The following is a 7069-nucleotide window of genomic DNA, read 5'->3' as shown; positions in this document are numbered from 1 at the left end:
AATGTCTCTAAATGAATGCCATTCTCTGTTCTGACAAGAAAAGACAAGGTCTCAAGGCTCAACTTTCACCCTCCAAGGTCCACCTTCCTGGCTAAGGCGGGGGTGGGGGGGGGCAGGGGGTGGGGTTGGCGCTCCCTGCTAGGGCCAGTCAGCCTGCCCAGGAGTCTTCGTCCAGCACCCAGTCTGGGTCCTCCCACTAGCACCCAGGCCGGGCTGAGGAGGCAGATCTCAGCTGGTGGTGCCCTTGGAGCCAGGTCCCCAGACCCTGTCCAGCTGTCATCTCTGAGGCAGCTAGGCGCCCAGGACCCAACTGGTTTTCAGTCTCCTCAGGCCCTCCAAACAGCAGGGGGTCAGGTCCCTCGCACGGCAGCCAGGCAAACTGCTGCTGCCCTTAGGTCCCAGTGTGGGGACTGGGGAGACCTTCACTGCCTCTCGGCCTGGGCCCGGCCAGCGGGCAGCATTGGCAAGGGCTGTGGAGCCCAGCAGGACAGAGCCCCTAGCCTGTCCCCCGACCCCATCCACTGGCCTGAGGCCGGGTGAGCAGGAGGGCTCCGGGGTGAAGGCTGGGGTCCGCCTCTTACCTCCCTCTCTGCCTGACTACCACCACTCCCCTGACCGCTGGCCTAACAGGCCTTTAATCACCACCCTGGCAGTCTCTCAGTAGCGGCCGCCTGGTGACTGCTGCCTGGTGTAACGGTAGCTGTACTGGCCGCTGCACCCAGGCCTGTCCCCACCACACACTTGTCCTTTCTCTGTCACGCACTCATCCTTGGAGACGTCAGCCCCACTTGCTGGCACCGCGACCCTCCTGTCTGTATTTTCCACCGGACAGTCTGTTTTGTCCTTCGGCTTCTGGTGCTTGAACTTCTTGCCTCCCGTTGTAAACACTGCTGCTCTTTTCCCCAGCAGCTGTTTCTTCTATGCCGAATACAATAAATACGAATACATAAAATGTCAGCTGTCCTGGTCTCCAGGTGAAATGGGCTCACAGAAAGTAGGCCCATCCCCAGGGGATGAATCTTGACTGGAGGAAAGCAGGCATGGCCCTCTCTTTCCTCTGCTGGAATGGTGGGGGTGGAGAGAACACATGACCCAGTTCTGCCCAATAGAGCTGAGAGGAGCCCTGTTTCGGAGGCAGGTGGTGTTTGGGAAAGTTTCATCTCTTTAAAGGAAGGCAGGTGGTGGAAATCAATCATCACTGTTTTCCTTCGACCTGGTAGGGGGAATGTGATGGGAGGAGATGTAGCAGTCAAAGTGAGGCCGTGAGGAAAGAGCTAAGGAGAATCCCAGAGGAGCTGGTTCAAAGACCTGCCCTTGCTGACCAAATAAACTAATCAACCCCATAGCCTCCGGACTCTGGACTCTTATTGGCAAGATCATCACCACCTGCGCTGAAGCCATCTTGGGCCAGAAGTTCTGTTATGGGATCCATTTCATTCATTAATTCAGAATAATTAAGTACCTTATTAAATATTTCTTGTGCTGATTCCACTTTCTAATCAGCAAAATCTGACGTGCACAGAGATGATGAGGGGCAGTGGAGAGGATGAAGGCGCAAGGAAGAGGTCCCGGAGTGGACAGACTGTAGACAGAGCCTGAGGACACGTGGACCTGGGGCACCACAACCGCCCTGCAGTCCACCCCAGTGGGCTTGTCCACAGCTTGCTAGCGGGTGGGAGAGACGCTGGGGATTGCTAGGCGGCCTGGAGGTGGTGCTGGGGTGATGCACCCTGGGAGAGAGACTGGGGAGGGTCACCAGGTGGCCCTGGAGACCGCCCCAAAGGCAGAAGAGGGGCAGCCTCAGGGCCGACCCTTCAGGGCGCAGGTGAGGTTCTCCTTGGTAATAAGCCCTTTCCAAGTCCGCCCTGTAAACACTCCTGTTGGTATTTCAAACCAATGCAGGCAGCGCTCCTCCCTGCCCTCCCAACACTATGCCCTCCAGGCATATCAGCCTGGTCCTCTGTAGACCCCACATAGGGTCTAGCGGGGGTCAGATGACCACATTCTGCCCACCACTGCTGATCTCTGGCTAGGAAGAGGCAAGGGTTCATAGCCTCCATTTTCCATCGCCATTTCACCCCCTCCTGTTCCCCTCCCCCTGGCTCCATTCAAAAAACTAAGATCATGGCATCCAGTCCCATCACTTCGTGGCAAATAGATGGGAAAAAATGGAAACAGTGGCAGATTTTATTTTCTTGGGCTCCAAAATCACTATGGACAGTGACTGCAGCCATGAAATTAAAAGATGCTCGTTCCTTGGAAGAAAAGCTATGACAAACCTAGACAGCATATTAAAAAGCAGAGACATCACTTTGTCGACAAAAGTCCATATAGTCAAAACTATGGTTTTTCCAATAGTCATGTACGAATGTGAGAGTCTGGGAGCCCTGTTGGTTGGGTTGGCAGGGTTTCTGTCTGTCCGCGGCGCCCCCGTTCCTGCCTGATGCTGATTCCCAGGAAAACAGGAATGCAAGAACGAGACTGCCTCCCTCGGAGGAAAGCCCAGGTCTGGGGGCGAGGTCCTAACGCCTGCTGCCTGCAGGACCCGAAGTTCCGCATGCCGCGCCTCCGCCCCGCCCCGGCCCTGTCCGGCCCCCGCCCCGCCCCGCCCCCGGCCCCCGGCCCGGCCCCGCCCCACGCCCCGCAAGGCCACGCCCCATCTCTGGCCCCGCCTCCCCAGCCCCTCAAGCGTCTCACGACCCGGCTTAGTCTCTGCCGGGAGCCCTGCTCCGAGGCTCCCTCTGACCCCGCCCTCCGTCCCCACCCACAACCTCTCACCACGCCCCCGTCCTGGGTTCCGCGGCCGGCAACCCTCTCCTCTTCAGGCCCCAGAGTCGCCCTAGCCCGGACGCGCCTGCGCCCTCTGGCTCCGCCCTTGCCACGCCCCCGGACCTCCCCCTCCAGGCCACGCCCCTGCCCCGGCCGCCGGGTGGGAGCCGGGCCGCGCAACGCGCATGCTCCAGGCGCGGCGCCCCCGACTCTGCGGTCGGCTCCGCTCGGGCATTTCCGCCTCTTTGTTTTAAACTCCGGACGGGTTTTTTTCTCCTGCTCTTGGGGGGGACCCGGAGGGAGCGGCGCCCCCTCCCCCTGCCCGCTCTGCCCCCGCGTGCGCCCAGCTCGCCCGCAGCTGAGACGGCAGGTCAGTGAGTCCGCGCCCCGCCTGGCCTGGCCCGTGGCGCCCGCTCCACAGGCCGAGGCCTCGGCCCGTGTCCGGGCCCGGAAGGCTCCGAACCCCGGCCCGCGCCCCTGCACCCTCGTCGGCCCGGCCTGCAGCGCCCCGACTCCGCTCGGCAGGCCCAGGCCCGGGCCGGACCCACGGGGGCCGGACCTAGGGCAGGGCCCGACCTCGGGACGGGTCTTCGGGGAGCGACCGGGAATGACTGGATCCCAGGACCGGCCACTGGGGGGGACCAGACCCTTGGACAGGTCACCGGGGAGGGACCGGGGAGGACCGGACTCCTGGACGGGCCACCGCAGAGGGGCCAGGGAGGACCAGACCCCAGGACGGGTCACCAGGGAGGACCGGACCCCTGGACGGGCCACTACAGAGGGGCCAGAGAGTATCTAACCCCAGGATGGGTCATCAGGGAGGACTGGACCTTAGGACACACGGAGAAAAGACTAGGAAATACTGGATGCCAAGACAGATATTCTAAGAGAGCCCAACCCCGATATGGGTCATGGAGGAGGGCTGGACCTTAAGACTCAGCGAGAATCAGCTGGACCCCGAGACAGGTCACCGAGGATGGCCAGGACTTAGGAACAGTTGGGACTAGGACAAGTCACTGAGGAGCCAGGGACCTTAGGATGGGTCACCTGGGGGCAGTCTGGACCCCAGGACTGGCCCATGGAAAGATCAGGACTTGAGTAAACCCACTAGAGAGGACTGAGACCCCAGGACTGGTCTCCAGTAGGGCCAGGATTTCAAAACTGTCCTGTGAGCACTTCTGGGACCCTGGAACAGCCCGTCCTTCCCAGGAGCCAGGACCCTGGGGCTGTGCCACGTGGAGGGCTCTGTCTTGTGACAGGCTGCAGGGATGACCCAGGTAGGTCGTGAAGGAGAGTTGGACGCTGGGCAGTCCTGGAGAAGGCTGGCTCTCAGACAGGACCGGGACTGTGATGAGAGCTGAAACTTGGAGACAGGCCCCCAGGAAGGCTGCGACTCTTGAATGAGTCACTGAGAAGCACCCAGGCCTCAAGGGTGGTCTCTGAGGAGTGCTGGGACCCCAGGCTGGACCCCCAGGGGCCTGGGCCCTGGGTCAGTTTCCAGAGTGCCTGGAATCCACTCAGCTTACTCAGCTGGACCCCAGCTGCTATAAAGGTCTGGAGCATGAGGGATCCTGGGTATGTAAGCCCCACAGGTGCAAACCAGCCCTCTCTGTGAGGCCCCTGAGCGCCTGGGCCCCACAAACCTTCTGACCTTCAGCAGTTGCTGCCTGGACTGGCCCCCGGGGTTAGGCTGGGTTGAGACTGATGGAGATCCTACTCCACATTGGCTCCGTGCCCCGAGCCAGCAGGGTGCCCCTCCCCAGACCCAGGAAGCTGCCCCCACCCTGCTCTCCCAGTCTCTGCTCCAGGGCTGCCATTGCCTTACCTGCACTCTGGTCAGTGATGGTCATCTTCAGTCACTTCTACCCTCCCCGCCCTCCGGTGGTGTCACCCAAAGCGCCCCGTTCTCTAGGTCTGGAGGTGTTTTCGGTGTCCAGGAACTTCCAGGAGGAATGGGGTCCAGATGGCCGTGTGGGTTGCGGGAGGGGTTTGGGGGCCATTGGTCCAGTGTGTGTCAAGTGAGCCATCAGGCGCCTTTTCCACTCCAGGAAGAGACCCTGGGCTGGGGGCTCTGCTTCTCCAAAACCTTGCCATCTGACCTCACCCAGATCTTGCTGCCTTTGGGCCAGGGAAGGCTCCAGAGTGTCCAGTGCATGAGGCTGCCCAGGTGGGCACTGTCTGCCTGGCGTGGGACCAGCGTGCAGCGCGTTCACTGTATGGACAAGAGGCAGGAGTACATTCAGAGAGGTTGCCCTGTGTTAGAATGGGGCGTGACTCTAAAACCCAAGGGAGGTGCTTGAATGATCAGGTAGGTCACTGTTTCATTTTGTGCCATAACTTCTCTTCTTGGTTACTTAGAAGAAACCCCCTTTGAGTTTTCAGTGTAACATTTCGTAGGACCTAATCTTAAATGGAGTCCATGAATAGTCCAGCCTAGAAAGTTTTATTTGTCAAACGTAACCACGCTTGGGACCTTCTTGCTCAGTGCTGGCTTCTGATTTTGTTCGTTTGTTTAAACATACACTTTACTGTTTAAAAAACTTAATTTTCTTTGAAGTGTTGGAAAAGACTTGTGAAACTGGGCATTCAAGTTTTATTAGGCTCTTTATTTTCTCATTTTTGGATTTTTGAAGGTGTGATAGCACTGGATGGTTGTATTATTTATATATTACTGTCCTGCAAGTTACCCCAAAATGCAGTGCCTTAAGACCACATCAGTTATCTCACTGTCTGAGGTCAGGAGTTTAGGCACAGCTTAGCTGCGTCCCCAGCCTCAAGAGTCTCCCAAGGCTGCAGACAGGGTGCTGGCTGGGGCTGTGGTATCTGTAGGCTCAGCTGCGGGTATCTGCTTCCAGGCTGCTTGCTGGAGACACCCATAGGGCAGCTTGAGGGAGCCAGTGACTGAATGAGAGAGTGGAGGAGGCCACAGTGTGCGTGACCTAATCTCGGCTGGAATGTCCCATCCCTTTTGCCATGTTCTTTGTTACCATGTTCTGTGTTTCTTAGTTGCCAGGCCCTGCCCACGCTTGAGCCGGAGCAACGCCACAGGTGATTCCTGGGAGGGGCTGGGCCATCCTAATGCCTGGCCTCCATTAGGTGTTAGCTCTGAGACGTGCCCTGCAGGGTGAATGAACAAGGCTGTGCGGCGCAGTGAGGTCAGCCCGAGGGTGCAGCAGCTCAGCTGTCTCTTGAGTTACACGGGTTGCTCTGATGTCGCCATTGTGCTGATGCAGTGATGCTGGAGCTTGCGCGTGATGGGAGAGAAGTTACAAACAGGAAAGATTTTTAGGAGTTAGCCTAGAACACTTGCAGCAAACCATAAGCCCCCACCCCACACGCAGTTAAACTGTAGGCATGTATGTCAGAGATGTAGAGTTGTTTTAAGCTTCAAGTGCAGTGATTTTAGTTGTTTCTGGAACTTTGATTCCTGCCAGTTATTTTGCTCTGGGAATTATAAACTGATGTTTCTAAGACATTTTTGAAGTGAGAGATCCAAGATGTTTTGCATATTTGACCCTCGAAGGGAAGAATGCTCCAGGAACCTGTGTGCTGGGGCCTGGCTCTCAGCCCACGCCTCCCCTCCTGGGTGCCGGGGCAGCGCTGCAGCACCGTGAAGGCTGTGAAGGCACCCATGTGGGGCCCGCTGCCCTTGACTGGGTCCCGCGTGCAGGGCACGTCCTCTCCTGCAGTCTGGACCTGCTAGGTCTCCACCTTGCTGGGTGAAGCAGGGTCCTTCCCAGTGATTACACTTCCTTATTTGGGTTATAAACAAAGTTTGTGTTAGCCTTACTATTACTCTTTAATTTACTGAATGACAGGATTTGTTATTTCATAGTTTTATTTGGCTAATGGTCAGAATCGAATTTGAAGTTGAAAGGTAATTTTCTTTTCTATTGCAATATGTTGAGGTTTGAGGACAAAACTTACTACCTTTCTGATACTTGCTGTTGCTATTGCAAACATGCTGCACAATTCATTATGCTTCAAAAAATGGAACTGTTCCTCAGTTCTGCAAGTGGATAGTTTTTCACTGTTGTAAAAAAGTGAGCTATTTTAAAAGTAACTAGACTGTCTTTAAAAACTAGTTATTAGGCTTATTTTCTTTTTTTGAAGAGAACTTCTAATGCTTAGGTGAATTTTTTTAGCAAACGCATCAATATTTGCTGGACTTTCCCACACTAACAGCAAATTCCAGGTGTTTGACATGAAAAAGCAAAGAACAGGAAGGTGTCCACAGCTCTCCCTGAAGTTCCTGGCCAACTTGTGGGTCCTCTGTGCGTCTCGTGGTGGCCCAGTAGGT

General features: G+C 56.7%; 1 protein-coding gene across 1 annotated transcript in view; it reads left to right on the top strand.

Moving 5' to 3' along the window:
- The first annotated feature begins 2909 nt into the window (after positions 1-2909).
- The window catches only part of PCGF3 (polycomb group ring finger 3), a 45233-nt gene continuing 41073 nt past the window's right edge, over positions 2910-7069 (top strand). The window contains exon 1 of the mRNA XM_027545282.1: positions 2910-3139. The gene's annotated coding sequence lies outside the window, so the exon portion shown is untranslated. The remainder of the gene's footprint in view (positions 3140-7069) is intronic.

The sequence above is a fragment of the Bos indicus x Bos taurus genome, chromosome 6, assembly GCF_003369695.1.
Source record: "Bos indicus x Bos taurus breed Angus x Brahman F1 hybrid chromosome 6, Bos_hybrid_MaternalHap_v2.0, whole genome shotgun sequence".
NCBI lineage: Eukaryota > Metazoa > Chordata > Mammalia > Artiodactyla > Bovidae > Bos > Bos indicus x Bos taurus.
The sequence above is the reverse complement of the archived record's forward strand: the minus strand, read 5'-3'. Positions and strand labels throughout refer to the sequence as shown.